The sequence below is a fragment of the Lissotriton vulgaris genome, chromosome 12 (genome assembly GCF_964263255.1).
Source record: "Lissotriton vulgaris chromosome 12, aLisVul1.2, whole genome shotgun sequence".
NCBI classification, from domain to species: Eukaryota; Metazoa; Chordata; class Amphibia; order Caudata; family Salamandridae; genus Lissotriton; species Lissotriton vulgaris.
The window spans coordinates 165,457,829-165,474,818 of NC_141700.1; the positions used below are offsets into that span (position 1 = coordinate 165,457,829).

The 16,990-nt window shown below is 41.7% G+C and overlaps 1 pseudogene; it reads right to left on the bottom strand.

Annotated features, from left to right (window-relative positions):
- Positions 1-14,174: 14,174 nt before the first annotated feature.
- LOC147673767 (uncharacterized) lies at positions 14,175-15,057 on the bottom strand (annotated as a pseudogene).
- Between the last annotated feature and the right edge of the window lie 1,933 nt (positions 15,058-16,990).

Below are 16,990 nucleotides of genomic sequence, written 5' to 3' on the forward strand. Positions count from 1 at the left end.
TCCAGCCCAGCTGCCCGCGGACGCTGTCACCCCTCCTTCCTCGACGCGCTGAGAGAAGCCGCTGCCTTTCTCGTGCAGAGAAATCCAGTCCCGGCGCTTCCGGTTTACCCTCGCGGGTGACTGGGATATCGAGAGAGACCCCTGAAGGAGATACCAATCCTCCATCATTCTATTCAGAGGTATGGTGTTGACTAAACCCTTAGACGAGAATTCTTGAAACAAACCTTGGCAAAACCAACTTAACTTAAGCTACTTACTTACTCCCCCTTCTCACGTGTTAGGCTTAGGTCAGGCACACTGGGGTAGGCTTAGTTAGAAGCACCAGTTGAGTATGTTAGCCTAATGTATATATGACTGTATATATGTTTTATTACTTTTAAACCATTGTATGGCTAAGAAACCATATCAATGCTTTTACAGTTCTATTTCGCAATACTTATCTTACTGTACGTACTTTTTATAATAACAGTTATTGCAATTGTGGCAATACATTTCTCTTGTACGAGAAGAAAGACTGTTCAATAAATGTTAACCCTTTATTGACAAACGCCCGTCTCTCTATTCTCTACATACTGTGAAAGTAAACTGCACTAGACTGACTGAGTGAAATCTATGTCTATTGTTTCACACGACCCTAGAGATCGACTCTTGATCTGAGGAGCAAAGTTGTCATGTTGCACGGTTGTTGGAAAACTGAATCCCTTCTTGTCTGTGCCAAGGAAGCTGATCACTTCCTATGCAGAGAAGAAAGTTTCCAGTGACCTCTGAGCTAGTTGGTAACACAACCCAATTAAGTTTAGCATAGTCAGTGGAGGCCTGGAATATAAGCAGTTCCACGTCGATACTACTGTTTATGTTATTCCAATGCGCAGGGCCTAGTGGGAAACTAGGAACTACACTACATGGCGCCCAAACGTTTGGAAAGGCGATAAACTAACGTAAGACTTGTAGAGTAACTCAGTCGTGCATATTTCACACCCCTTTCTCCCGTAAATACTCCAATAGACGTCTGGAGTGGGTGAAAGGTTAAAATCCGCCCGACCTTAGTAGGAAGAGATTCCTATGTAAAGCTCTGGTTTATTCAACGTTGAAGGATACAGTGTTCCAAAATATTGTGCATCTAATCTTTGTCTCCTTGGAGACCTACTCTGCAAAAACTGCATTTATACAATGTCAGTAGAAAACATCGGCACCACTGGGGCCGCAGCAGATGCGACTCAGCAAGGTCCCGAATACACAGACCCGGATGCTATTATCATCCCGGTCCAGTTAAGAAGATCTATAACTTTAAAACTTATAGAAAACGGACTGCCACCTCAAGGTGGTACAGTAATTTTCGTGATAGAGGCTCACGAGTATCGGCAGACAGAGGTATTCTATTCATGGATAAACTTTCCAGCGGTAAACGCTATAACACAAGAGTTTCACTATTACAAAATAGAGGAACCTCCGGGAGAGTACGCTCCTTTCGAGGAGGTTGAAATCCCACTTAAATTTCAAGAGCACCTGCTCTGGTTTAATGGCGCCCTAAAACACAATGATCACATAACCAGGCTCGGTCCACTAGGTAGACCAGGAGCCACGTGGCCGGTTCTAGCCAGCTACACACCACATCCTGACATTGCAAAAATGTCTAGAGAAGAGCTGTTAGCACAGCTCAACACATTAATAAAAATACATAGGCAATTAGTCCAATATATAATACGGACTGCAACAGTCCAGCCAGCTGTTAATACACCACAGCTGACCCCTCATCAGGGGAACACAAATAAAATTACACCACAGAACATACAGTCATGTCTTGGTAAAACACCCGTAAAACGGGAACAAATTCCTTTCTGGTTAGCCCAGAAAATCACTCAAATAGAGGCAGTATTTCCTGATACTACCCCTATTGAGAAACACAGAATCTTGACCATCTGCCTTCCTATGGGAATTGCACCACACGTGGAGGACTGCGACACTTGGGGTACAGTCTTTGCTTCCATTTACACAAAAACACACGGTGTTCCGTCCATGGCGGTAATACCAGAAGTGCTAAAACAGATTCAAAATGAATTCGGTCCAGAACCCGCTTTAAATCTAGGTATGAAATTACTGAAAGACTTCAAGCAGGTCACGGCTATATTATTAGCCAACATAAAGGGAGAAGCAGCATCTGTGGCGATCCGCCAGAAGTTGAGGGAAACAGATATAAAAGATCCTGTTGAGCTTGCAAAAATCATAGAAAAATGCTATGAAGAATTAGGTAGAGACAGCTTGGGTGGGAAACCAGTAAAACCCCAACTGCTCGAAAATCCTGAAAAATTATTTATTAAAAATAATTTAAACACTCCTAAAAAGAGCTGGGATGGAAATAAACAATCCACTCCCAAGGAAAAAGTTTTCCAGTCCAGCGGAAGGTCTCCTCGACGGAGGGAAAGAACTCCGACTCGAGAACGCCAGTCTCCCCAACGGGAGCCCTCTGAGAAAAGATATAACCTTAGAAATAGGGATAATCTGAAAAAACCTGATAGATATCAAAGTATTGATACACGTCCCTCTCGATCTTTTCCACAGAATTCGGAAAGAAGAGGACGGTCAGACCCAGGAGAGCACACCAAGTCCAAAGACAAGGAACCTGCTCAAAATAAGAAATCTCAATTTCCTAAAAAGAAGGTAGCCAGTATTAGAGTAATCAACCATGCCGAGAATACTGAGGACACAGTTGAAAAACGGGGAGTGGGCATTGACAATGTTGGACAGTGCAGCAGAAATCAGTATAGCGCGCAAGATCTTGATGAGTCATCTGGAGACAGTGGACACGAATGAGTACATTCAAGTTGAAACTGCCGACGCCAGACTTAGCGAGCCCCATAAAATATACGAAATAACACTGCGTATAGAGGGTGATAAGACTAGGAAAATTAAGGGTCTATTTTGGGATAAGCTCTCAAAAGGCTATGATATTCTGTTAGCTGAAAAAGATTGGCCCCCAGAGTTTGTCAGGGAGTGCCCTCGTGGCGAAGAAGTGATTATGCCTGCCTTCTCGAATCACATACCGATTCACAAAAAATACACATATGCAAGGAAATGGGCAGTGGCCCAGGCACCTGCATTATATAAAAATCATGTAGGATGGGATGAGGATTCACCGCCTCACAAAATCCAATTAAAAAGTGAACCAACTGCCCAACGGCAGTATCCCATAAAGCAAGAAGCTAAAAAACAAGTCAGGGAGATCTTAGATCAACTTGAGTACCAGGGGGTGATTGAAACATGCACCTCTCAAATGAACAATCCTTTGTTTCCTGTCTCCAAGCCAGACAATTCATATCGTCTAGTTTTGGACTACAGACATCTTAATACATGTTGCAAAACTTTTGCAGTACAAAACTCGCATAGTGCAGCCCTAATGAATAACATAGTTAGGAAAAAATACAAAACGACATTAGACATTTCTAATGGTTTCTTTTGTCAAAACATTGCACCAGAAAGCAGATATTTGACCGCTTTCTCCGCATTTGGGTCACAGAAAAAATTCTGTCGACTCCCACAGGGGTTCAAGAACAGCCCAGGACTATTCTCAGCTAGGGTAACAGAGTTACTACAAATCTATGATGATGAAGCATTATCCTACGTAGATGATATTTATCTCACAGACGACGACTTGGATACTCATTTGAAAAGAGTGAACACCATCATACTTGGGTTCGCAGCAGAGGGTTACAAATTCAACTTTAAAAAGTCCCGAATTGCCCATCTGACAGTACTGTTTTTAGGGTACGAATTATCAAGCGAAGGGAAAAGCCTAGCGGACAACTTCTTAGAGAAGTGCGCTGTACTCCAAGCTCCAAAAACGCTGAAGAATTTACAATCAATACTAGGTTTTCTGAATTTCGGAAGAACTTACATCCTAAATTACGCAGAGAGGGTTAAACCTCTCTACGAACTAATAAAACCTGATTTAAAACAAATCAATTGGACTCAAAAACACACAGAGATTTTGAGATCACTGCAAACACGCATGTTAGCAAAAACTAAATTAGATACACGTGACAACACACGTGATCTTGTAATCCGAATCATCCCAGGAAGATGCGGATTCACGTACCTAACCTCTAATGAGGGAGAAAAGGTACCAATTTCAATTAAATCTCACTTGTACACACAAGCAGAAAAAACATTCAGTCACACAGAAAGAACTGTGAACGCAGTGCAAATCGCATTAGCAAATGAAAGAGAACTAGCACACGGTAAACGGATTAATATCCTTACAGCGGAATCCGCCTTCGAGGCGCTATTCAGCCCGGTAAACCTGCCTACAGTGTCACTGGATCCGAAATGGATACAGTACATAGATTCTCTAGGAGCGGAAGACGTGAAATACTATTTCGCCCCGCAATTTGAAGAACTGAATGATTTAGAGTATGAAGAAGAATATCCTCTGCCAATCGAAATTCTGCCTCTCCCACAATACGCCTGTATAATCTATACAGATAGCTTTGTACAGCATTTTAATGTAGAGAGTAAATCCTACAATGCAGCATGTGCGATCATTAAAGGTCGTTGGCTGTGCGGTAAATTCAGACCGAAAGTAACAAAAACTGAATCTGTAAGAAACTGTTCGGTTCAAAGAACTGAAATCAGATCTTTAAAGATGGCGCTCGAAAATGCAGAACGCGAATTCCCCACACTTATCGTGTGCGATTCTCATTTTTGCGTCAACTCTTACAACAATAAACTGCAGAGTTGGATTGAAAACGACTACAAAGATGACACAGGTGCCACAATAAAGCATAAAAAGCTCTGGAACGAGGTAGCTCTTTTAAGAAAAGAACTACAAAAGACTCACGTGATTCACGCACAGAGTCTTCAACGTGATGGCGTTCACGTTGCAGGGAATTCATTGGCTAATACAGCCAAAGCGGAAGCAACTAAACCGGCTTCCGTAGCCACAAAAAAGCGTACAGATAAATACATAGACGGGGAAACCATGCTGGCAGTAAAAACGACCGTAAAAGGCGACTGTGCAGCACTACCCGTAAACTATCCACTCAATTATGCATACATAATCGATGCAAACTCCGTTCCCTTTGCTCGAATCCCTGGAGTGGGGGACAGAGTAATTCCAAACAGGAGCCGGAGGGGCTTCCTATTACTGGAAGCGCACATGGGGTTGGGTCTGAGACACCAAACAATCAAAGCCTCTCTGAAAGAATTGCAATCAGAGTACTGGTGGCCAGGAATGAGTATAGATATTCAATGTTTTGCTCAAAATTGTGAAAACTGCAACAGAGATCGCAGAAATGAACAGGCCAGGGTAGTTTCAGGATCCCTTCTAGACAGCATAAGGCGGTCTATCTGCGCAATCAAAGAAGAGTAGCGCGTCCCAGTGTACACCGTTAAGACGAAAAGCACTTAAAAAATGTGGCCCCAGCGCTCGGCTGACGCTAGAACGGTTATAAAAGATTTGCGAGTCTTTATCGGCACATACGCAATTACCACGTTCCATTCTGACCAGGGTCCTGCTTTCAGCTCTCGAGCCTATAAGGAGGCCATGGCCAGCATGGGAATTGGGTTGCGGTATTCTTGTCCGTCATACCCCGTAAGGGAATAGTGTGGTAGAAAGAAAAAACCGGGACATAAAGCAATCTATAACAGCGAAGGTATTAGGTTCAGGCGCTGGGTGGGTCAAACATTTAATAAGTGTCCAGACTAGTCTTAACAACATGCCAAGAAATTCTCTAAAAGGTTTCAGCCCATACGAACTATTGTTCGGAATTAGAATGAACGTTCAGGACCTCGATAGTCAGATGTCAGTGGTACAAGAAGAAACAACGCACTTTGATGTAAAAGATCGTTTGGCTGTTTTACAGGAACTGAATGAAACAAGAAAATCATTAAGCAACAGCCAAGTACCACTGACAAGGCACCACCCGCAACAGCCCCAGCAAGGCCTGTCTGGATTCCAAAGATTGGGGATCTAGTCAGAGAAAAGATCGCGGTTAAGAAGGAATTTGGGCCTTCTTACAGAAAAGCAGTACCTGTCTTAGCAGTCACCGGAACAAGATCAGTTGTGCTACCGCCCCTTGCTGGTAAAAAGGAGAACAGAGTCGTGTCCATCGACCTGGTAAAACCACAAGCATGTGGCCTATAATCAACAGTAGGCCCAGTGGACTCCCAAGAAACAACAGAATACCCAAACTGGCAACAATCCAAGAGGTTCAAACTGAAAGACTAATCACATTCGATCAGCCTGCGGTGCACAATGAAGGACTATGCAATAATGCCATGGAACTCGTGCCTCTTGAAACACAGATTGAAACAGTTCGTCAAGAAACAACACCAGTCTACACTAATGTGGCATCAGAAAGTGCTACCGAAAGACAGATTGAAAGAACAATCCCATCAATTGACAGAACTGCCTCTGGTTATTTCATCAACTTCGACAACTTCTCTGAAGATCAAAACGATCCCGAAGTGATGCCAGAAACAAAAAAGTCTTTTAAAGAAAAAGCAACGGAACTCTTTCATCAACTGAAGGAAATCTACTTAATTTCCCCTTGGCTAAAGTTCTGGTTTGGTCTAGGTGTATTTTTCCTCCTGCTTTGGCTCATCATGGTACTATGTCTGGGAAAATTCATTGAAGGAAAATATATTACAATGGACACAGCAAGTCAGAACATCAACCTAGTCCTGAAACCACACAGATCATCCCACGTGAAGAAAAGAGAACTGTCAACAGTAAATGTCACAGCAATTCCAATACCTGGTGGGGTAGTATGGGAGAAAACAGACTATGAGATATATGGTCCGGTCGAAATCCTGAAGTATCCACATCAACTAAAGGTTTCCTTAAGTGACTTTGTGACACCAAGTACATTCTCTGATGATTGGGACTTTAACAGTATTAATGACATGATGTCTGATTTAGTAATGTCAGCTAGATTCACAGATCATGATTATTTACAAGGTTCATCTAGTTATGAGCAGTTATTCTGTTATACCCACTATGGGGATCATTACTTGCATAAATCTGCACAGCCTAGAAATGTTTTTATGTATAATCAATGGGAACATTGTGCTACACCACCTAAAAGCAGTTCTAAAGCATTTTTTGAGAAATTCAAATACTTCTCAGGGTTTAACACCAGTGATGCAGAAACGTTTTATTACAAACTGTTAGATAAAACAGGAATGAAAACAATGCTGACAAATTCTAAATTGATATATTCAGAAGCATTTTATGACAAAATGATGACATTTGGTTTTGATTATTGGAAAAATAATATTGAAACGAAAACAATTTGGGGTACAAAAGATTGGCAGGTGCAAGGCATTGAAGCACTATTTAGAACCTGCATGATACCAGAACAAATGTTATTTTTAAATGACACTGTACACCAAACATCTTGTCTTGGCCTAGCTAAGAACAAAGAACTTAAAACACCGTCTATACCAAAGCCAATACCTGAAAATGCAACAGCTGATATTGAGTTAGACGTGTCACAAATTTTACATTTCAACAGAACACATCCTGATTGGAAAAAGTGGTTAATCTGGCCTACAGACACAAATAGCTGTCAAGATAGGTTCCTGAATAAAACACAGGGTTTAAAAATGACCAGATTAGACCCTAGATATTCCCAGAGACAACATCCAGGGATTATAACAACATACAGTGTAGGGAAACTCTGCCTAGAATGGCTAACTACATCCACACTAGCTGAAATTAAGCAACACTTGTCTTTACTAAAAGATGGTGCTGATTTGCGAGATTTCATTCTTGGACCACGCAAACAGCGTCAAAAGCGTTTCATAGCAACCAGTATCTATGCTGCTTACAACGAGGCTTGGAAAGTAAAGCAAATTGAAACTGCTGAAAAAATACGAGAAATTGATCGTATTAATTTGGAGAAATCACTTTCTGTGGTAGACAATGGGTTAATGACTCTGTCTTCCAGAATATATTCTTTGGACAATATTGTATCCTCTGCCTTTGATGTGATAGACAGAGATTTGCTAATGTTACAACATGGCCAGTCTCAATTACGCTCTATTATAGAATTAGGCTGGACGCTGCAAAATCTTCGTTCAGGCTATGTGCCTTGGCGTTTAATCAACACAACGTCATTATTTTCCATTTTTAACCTTACTGATAAACAGATCAGTTTGGCACAGAAAGGAGCAGACTATACAATCTTGAGCATCGAGAAACTCGAGAGATTACCATTGACAATGTCAGAGAGCCCTGTCATTGAATGGATAATACACGGAATTATCACAATTCCGATAACAACTTTCCGATTTCATAAATGCCTTGAGTACATACCTGCTGGTCAATATGAACAATTGGGTAAGGGATATGTAAAATCCGAATGGAAATTACCATACACTCATTCTTGCTATAGTGACAGCGACAAAAATGTATTTCTTAGTGGTGACAACTGTAAACACTCACTAAGCGGTATACTTTTGTGTCAGGGTATTAATTTACACGGAGCATGTGATGGAAATTCAAACAACCTTTCATGCCACCAGCTAGTCACACCTGCAACTCAGATAGAGCCCTTCTTTATGCAACTTTCGAACGGGAGTTACATTCTTAGAACGGATCACAGGTGCTGTGGCCTCGCGCCCGGGAAAAGTTATCTAGTACAAGTAACGTCCATGGTCAAATGTTATATGCAAGCATTGTTCCCGAGCGGGCCTCCAGACATAGTGACTCCTCTCTGGCCTCGTCTGAATCTCTATTCTATACGAATTGATACATTAAGCAAAATGAAATCTGTACTTTTACAGACAACAGTGCCTATAACGTCATCTAAAGAGACGTATGATCTTCTAGTCGCAAGGACGGCTACTGAAGTCCATGACCTTTTATCAACAAATTGCCCCGTGCATTTCGTAGAAATGTTCAGCCAACTCCTTAACATGTCTAGTGCAACAAGCATCCCAGGCATATTTAAGACAGTCTTTACAGGACTGCTAACACCCTTCCAGGCAATTTTGGGAATCTTTCCTAATTTTGTGCACTCCATTTTTGGCGGCATTCCACTATTTTTGGGACTCGTTGCAGGGATTCTATTTTTGACCATCCTGCTACGTTATGGCAAGCCTCAGCTCAGACATAGCTCCCATGGGAATGAAAGAGACAATCCTAGCAATGCGCTACAGGGACAGGATAACTAACGTCCTCGGATTGGCCAGGCTGAGAGATCTAAACATGCCCCGGTTCCTTTCATTCAGACCGATATGGCAAAATTGCATTTTACCTGTGCTACGGTGTATGCTTTGCGGCGAGGAATGCGTGTTGGACATCTGTCTTTCACTTCCATCAGCAGTACCAATGGACGTCGATACTTTGCTCAGTCCAATAACGGCTCACGCATTGTGTTGTCCCCAGCGGCTACCAATCCTGATGACGGCATTCGTGGAGACTCCTGTACTACAGCCAAGTGGTAACAGTGGAGCGAGTGACAAAAGCAACATCATCCAGGTACAACGTTCTGTGAGCATTACTGGTCCTGCCTTCGATGACAGCAATCATTCTCACACCTGCCAAGTTACAGCGCTATCTAATTTGGTTGAACTATCACCTGATTTTGTAGACCAATTCTTTGCGAGCCTGTCTGATACGATGTTCTCACCCATAGAGAAACAATAATTTTTGAGAAGCTTTCCGACAACAGTGTTCCCATGAACTCTGAATTCGGCCTTCAGTTTTGATCAACAAAAACTGCCAGGAGCTTTGGAAAATCTATTTTCTTTGAATTGGACAATTTTTCTAATATTGACCTTTTTTGGCACGAACAATTCTTTGCTTATCGTAAAAACTATTCTTAGAGAACAGAAGCTTCACACTTCTATTTCTAAACACATCTAGAGACATAACAACATAACACCAGCCTCTAGCACACATGTTATTACAATGCATTTTTATGTGATGATTTATCTCGCCTTTCTTCTGTCAGAGATACTTCGTGTGTAATTCCTTTTGCATAATCGTTCATTGATTTCATATGCAATAATTTTTTGAATGATTAATATGCTTTAAAAAACGTACAGTACCTAAATTCCATGTATTACAAGTACGCCTATTTCGAATGCATTTATGTATTTTGGGGTGGGCAATGTTACACATTCATCTAATTGCTTAGTTTTAGTAATTTTGATGGACATGAAAACGTGGAGTGGGTGTTGCGTGCTTATCTAGGTTCCTGATCGATACTGTGACCTTATGCCCCTATTCGGCTATAAATCCATTTATTCCCTATATTGGCATAACCGTTCAAGTGCGATTTTCTGAATAGTCATCTCTGGCCTCACACGAACAGAGCCACATTCCAGCATGACTCTCTGCTACTTCCTTTGCGACCAATTAGTGCAATGACAGAGCAGCAGTCACTATCTGATATTTCTAGATAACACTCCGAGTTCTTCAACAAGATAAAAACTTAGCAAACCTGGAAATCCCCGCTTGCTATGTTTTGATTAGTAATGGAACTCTAATGAGCAACTGATAACTGTCACTTCCTAGTGACATCTTTAATTGACGTCTTATGTCCAGCAAACTTGCGTCAAACCCGGCACCTGTCAGGTATAAATATTACCCACGTTGCCTTAAGCAATGAGAGAAAGATACGAGCTGTGAGTTCGTTCCCTGTTGCTGATGCCAGCTGCCTGCATGACCCTGTGTTGGTAAAAACTAGCACTCTGTTGCTGCAGCCTGCTATCCTGTGGTGGTGAAGCTGCTGATTACCATTATCGCCGCTACAGCGCGAACTATGGTACAGTACGCTTGAGGAGCCGAGCAGCCGTCCTCTGCGAAGACATCCAGCCCAGCTGCCCGCGGACGCTGTCACCCCTCCCTCGACGCGCTGAGAGAAGCCGCTGCCTTTCTCGTGCAGAGAAATCCAGTCCCGGCGCTTCCGGTTTACCCTCGCGGGTGACTGGGATATCGAGAGAGACCCCTGAAGGAGATACCAATCCTCCATCATTCTATTCAGAGGTATGGTGTTGACTAAACCCTTAGACGAGAATTCTTGAAACAAACCTTGGCAAAACCAACTTAACTTAAGCTACTTACTTACTCCCCCTTCTCACGTGTTAGGCTTAGGTCAGGCACACTGGGGTAGGCTTAGTTAGAAGCACCAGTTGAGTATGTTAGCCTAATGTATATATGACTGTATATATGTTTTATTACTTTTAAACCATTGTATGGCTAAGAAACCATATCAATGCTTTTACAGTTCTATTTCGCAATACTTATCTTACTGTACGTACTTTTTATAATAACAGTTATTGCAATTGTGGCAATACATTTCTCTTGTACGAGAAGAAAGACTGTTCAATAAATGTTAACCCTTTATTGACAAACGCCCGTCTCTCTATTCTCTACATACTGTGAAAGTAAACTGCACTAGACTGACTGAGTGAAATCTATGTCTATTGTTTCACACGACCCTAGAGATCGACTCTTGATCTGAGGAGCAAAGTTGTCATGTTGCACGGTTGTTGGAAAACTGAATCCCTTCTTGTCTGTGCCAAGGAAGCTGATCACTTCCTATGCAGAGAAGAAAGTTTCCAGTGACCTCTGAGCTAGTTGGTAACACAACCCAATTAAGTTTAGCATAGTCAGTGGAGGCCTGGAATATAAGCAGTTCCACGTCGATACTACTGTTTATGTTATTCCAATGCGCAGGGCCTAGTGGGAAACTAGGAACTACACTACAAAACCATGAGCTGAGAAATAAAGCCAGTCTGCCTCCTACGGGAGGAAGGCCAGAACTGGAAACACTTACCAGAGTATTGTTCAAAAGGGAATTGAGCAATATCGCCTCATTTATTTTATTCTCTCAAACATTATTTTATGTTTGATTCTAATGTTGAATTTGGAAGAAAAGATAACTTGCTTGTGTTCTTCTTTTTTATAGAAATCTTTATTTGGTTATATCCGTTTTTTTAGTATTTCAGATTTTTTAAAAGAGAAAACAACCGACACGTGTTTCGCCCCAGATGGTCTATTGGGCCAGGGCTTTCTCAAGGCTTAACAAATATTCATAATGGGGTTATGAACTATTTTATTAATGGGGTTATGAACTATTTTATTTTATGGGGTTATGAACTATTTTATTTAATGGGGTTATGAACTATTTTATTAATTGGGTTATGAACTATTTTATTAATAACCCAACTGATGCCCTCTCCTTAGCGGGAATGAAGATACCACTGCTCATGTTCGCGGACGATACGCTCTTAATATCCAAAACTCGCCAGGGGCTGCAGAAGGCCCTGTCACAGTTTGAGCTGTTCTGCCGTGAGCATGAGCTGGAGGTCAATGTGGGGCAGACAAAGTTTATGGTGTCAAGGGGGTCAAGACCAATAAAAGCAAGGGTATTTATGGGCGGCACCTCTCTTGAACAAACACCTATCTTCACTTATCTGGGTGTGACTTTTAGTGAGACATTGAGCTGGAAGCCCCAAATTGACCTGTTTTCCCTTAAACACTCCTAATTAGGAGGGGCCCTACTTAGGGAGCACAAAAGATCCCTCACGAAACCACTGGCTCCACTTATTAAAATGTATAGCTCAAAAATTTTACCAGCAGTATTGTATGGAGCAGAGTTGAGTTGTGGGGTTTTAGTAATGTGGACGCCCTGAAAATTGGCCAAAACAAATTTTTAAGATCGGCAGTGGGTTTACCACAATCTTCCCCCCGTATACCCATGTTATATGACCTAGGATGTCAGCCTGTAGAGGACATAATTCAGTACAGACCGCTGGCGTTTTGGCGTCGCGTGTGGACTTTACCTGAACTGGCGTTGTTCGCAAAGGGTCTGTTAGAGATTATAAAACTAAGGGGCTCCCATAAGATCGTGTGGCTCGATGGAGTCAAATCATTGTTACTTGGAATGGGGTTGGGAGAGTTGTGGTTTAATCCCGAAACTGCGATATTCCCCCCTAAAAAGGTAATGAAAGAACAATACTGGAAGTGGATAACATGCAGACGCCACTCTAGTGTGGCTGTTGGTTCTCTTACTGCTAGCTTTCTAAATGCCAAAGATAATTGCCCCTTGGAGGACTACTGGGGCATAATATCAAAGAGTTTAGATCGTAAGCTCTTCCACCAATTTAGAGCTGGTTCATTGCCCGTAAGGGGATTAACCAAATCCTGGGCCGGGGGGGGGGTGTGGGGGGGGCAGTAGCAAATGCTTGTCTTGTCCTGACCAGGATGAAACATTAGACCATTTCCTCATTGTTTGCCCGTTGTATTGTGCTCCGAGGCGGTAGTGGCTGCGTCCAGTATGCTCTCTGTTGGGTACTAGATCTGCTCTAACAGCAAGTAGAATCTTGAAAACCGACACTTCCAATGTAGTAGTGACTGGGGTAGCCAAATACATTAGTTGGGCATGGATCATCTGGGGTAGGGTTGCCCGAGAATGTTCCCTTGTGCCCCGGGTGGAGAATAGTCTTTCTCTCTAGCACCATTGTGTCATCTGTTTTTATTAATATATATTGTAAAGTCTTTTTCTGGATTTAATACTTTTTATCTATGTTTACATATTTATGAATTTTATCAATATTTATATCTCTAGCATCGGATTTTATTGAATGGATTTTATGGTGATAATATAATTGGGATGTTTTTACTAATGAAGTTGTATTATTTGTATGCTTTTAGGATGAAAATCGAATAAAGACTTTTTTTGATTTGATTTAAAAAAATATTCATAATGATAGTATGCAGTTTTCTTCAAGTTGAATAAAAAATATATTGCATCACTTTTCAAGTCAGCTAAAATAGGCGTTGTAATTTTGTATCATCTGAGCAGTAGTCCCCGGGCAATCCCTCGCTCCGAATGACGTGATGACCTTTTCTTGCAAATACTGATACTTACCAGAGTATTGCTCTCCTTTGTTTCTGCAGCTTCTGGACCGGAAACCTCCGGTACAACGGGGTAGAATTGAGGCTTGTATCCAGAATAGGTGTCAGATTGATTTTTTTAATGAAGGAGCCTCTGTTTGAGGAACAGCCCCCTACCTTTGCCTGCCCTGGCAAAAACCCCAGGGGAGAATATCTTCTTGAGAGATGTTTGAGCTTTGTCAATGGTTGCAAAAGTAGAAACAAACTTGCCCAACTCTTTAATAAAAGAGTCACCAAATAATAAACCTTTGGCAGAAGGACCCTCCTACTTGGAGGCTAAAGAAGCAAGTTTTGGGTCAATTTTTAACAACAAACTTTTCCTTCTTTTCAAGGAAATATGCGCATTAGCACTCCCTTGTATACAAATAGCCAGCTGGGTCCAATTGGATAGGATATCAGGGTCAATGGAAGAACCATCCATCTTGGCTTCCTCTGCCATGTCTAAAATCCTGGTGAGAGGGCCCACCAAATCCAACATTCTATCCTGGCAGTTGGACCATGCTCTATTCACTCCCTTTTCAGTGTCTTTACCAAACTTCGTAAAAAACATGAGCATGTTAGGGTCGATAATAGGAGTAGCAGTGACATTATCAGGAAGGGAACATTCAGATTTTATTTTATTTCTGATTATGGTAGACTTGTCAAGGGTATTGCATGGATAAAAAGAAACATACTCTTTCGCATGCTCGTCAGGGACCACTCAGTAGAGTTTGGATGATGAATTAAGGTGGGATTAAACATGGATCACTAAGATCGTCTACAAGATCTTGAGACACCGGGTGAGACACACCACCTTCAAAAGGAGAAATTTTACGCCTGTTCTCTGGCGGCGTATAAGAATTAGGATCAGCAGATCCATCCAAAAAATCTATGTCATCTAACGCACCATCATCATCTGTGTCTCTTATATGGGATACAATAAGGGGAGAAGAGGGAGGTTCTGCTTTTGACCCAGAGGTTTCTGCACGCTTCCTACTCTTTCCAGCGGAGCCTTCATTTGAGGAAGCAAACATTTTTGACAAAGTGGTTTCCAAAGTTTTAGACATATCCACCATAGATACTGAAACAAAATGGTTCACAGAGTCATTTATGAAGGATTTTAAATTATCTTTGTATTGTTGAGAATCTTCTTCTTCAGACAGGATACAATGTCAGCAGAAATGCTATTTCCTATAGAAATTTAAAAGGGAAAAGGGGAGTTGCTGAGAAGGCAAGTAAGAGAGCTTTGATCAACGCTACCACATTTGACTACCGAACGTAACAATAAAGTAAATAATTTACAATACATCACTAAACTTTATATTATTAGAAGATAAAATAGTACTTACCTTGACTGTGAGCAGCAATAAAAGAGGACTTGTTGTTTGCAGTCAACATAATTATCAGGCTACTCAAGGTCTGATTGGTGTTCCCATTGTGATTTCATATTGTCGATTTCTTTCCTTTTTTTTTTGGATATGTAGTTTTTTGCTTGACTAATATAATTAACCCGTTTACCACGGCGCAAATTTCGCAGTGGTGAGGGCAATCCATTAGGTGGGCGGGACTGCGTTGGTCAACGGTCGTGCGCAGCACCAGGGAGGTAGTGCCGACGCGAGCACAATCATCGAATTCTGGCACAGCTCTCTACCCATGCCAAATACCTTAGGACTATGCTGGTGAACCTTTCTGACTATGGGGTAAAATAAATACTTCTTGCAAGAGAAATGATCCCAAAAAACCCTTTCTGCACTTTAAAATGTCCCAGAACAGGAGCTTGTTGTAAAGAGACTGTACAAATCAATGCGATCTTTTGAGAACATTATAATCAGATTAATAATTATACCCAGACAGTTGATAGGAAAGCTCCGGATGAATTTCTAGACCAACTGTCTATGCCTATACTCCCTGAGGAAGATAGATGCAGCATGGTTAACCCTTTAGTGTGGAAGAACTGGAGGAGGTTATTAACAATTTACAGGGTGGTAAAGTATGTGGCCCAGATGATTTCCCATGCAAATTGTATAAATGCTTTTGGGATATTCTAAATAAATATTTGCTTTGATAAGCTAATTCTACTTTTGGTGGGGGTCCAATCCCACTCTCTTTCAATGCTGGTAACGTGGTAAGCCTAATGAAAAAAGGTAAAACCCCAGAGGATCCAAACTTGCACCATCCCATAACATTGTTAAATATAGACTATAAAATTATCATGCAATTGTTGGCAAATAAGCTCAATAAGGTAGCTATTAAATAGATTCATAGAGATCAGAATGCTTTTATTAATGGATGTCAACTATCAGATAACACCAATTACTTAATGGAGGCTCTTGACACCATCTCCATAACACAAACCCCCGCAATATTGCTGTTGGATGCTGAGAAGGCTTTGAACCTTGTGGCCTAGGAGGCACTTTTTTGTATTCACGAGAGGTTCAGGTTTGCCCCAGATCACGAGGCGCATAAAGAATATGTATAGAAATGTGGAGACAAAGGTGATTGTTCATACATCAGAAGCAGGGAATTTGAAAGCTCGACTAGGAATGAGACAGTGCTTTCACTTGTCTCCAGGCCTCTTTGCCTTCTTAGGTCTCGCGTGTAGCGTTGCAGCGCAACGCGCTGCTCGCTCTGCGAGAACTCTTGTAATGAAGGACATTTCAGAAGGGGGCTTTAAGCCCCGCCCCTCATTTCCATTGGCTGGCGTCACCGTTTATGCTAAACGGTGGCATGCCATTGGAAATTAGCTTTCTGGGTTGCCTTCCTTTGGCTTTTTGTTCCGGCTCACCCGGACTGGCTCGCCTGCTTTCCTTTTTCTTATCTTAGAGGGCATGTTGTATTAGATTCTGTGTTTTTGTGTTCACCGTTGAAGGTGCTTAGCTGTTTGCTGATGTCATAATAGAAGAGGGAGGAGCGCTTCCACAACAAGTTAAAGCGAGTTTTTTTTCGATATTTTTTCTTTTGTATTGTTGTATTATATGTGCTTTTTTTTAAAAATATGCTTTTTTTTTGCTTTTGCAGGCTTGTTGCAACGTCTAGCCCAATGTTTCAGGGGCTGTGTAAACACGTCGGCTGCCCCTCCTCCGCCTCTCCTGGAGGCGCTGC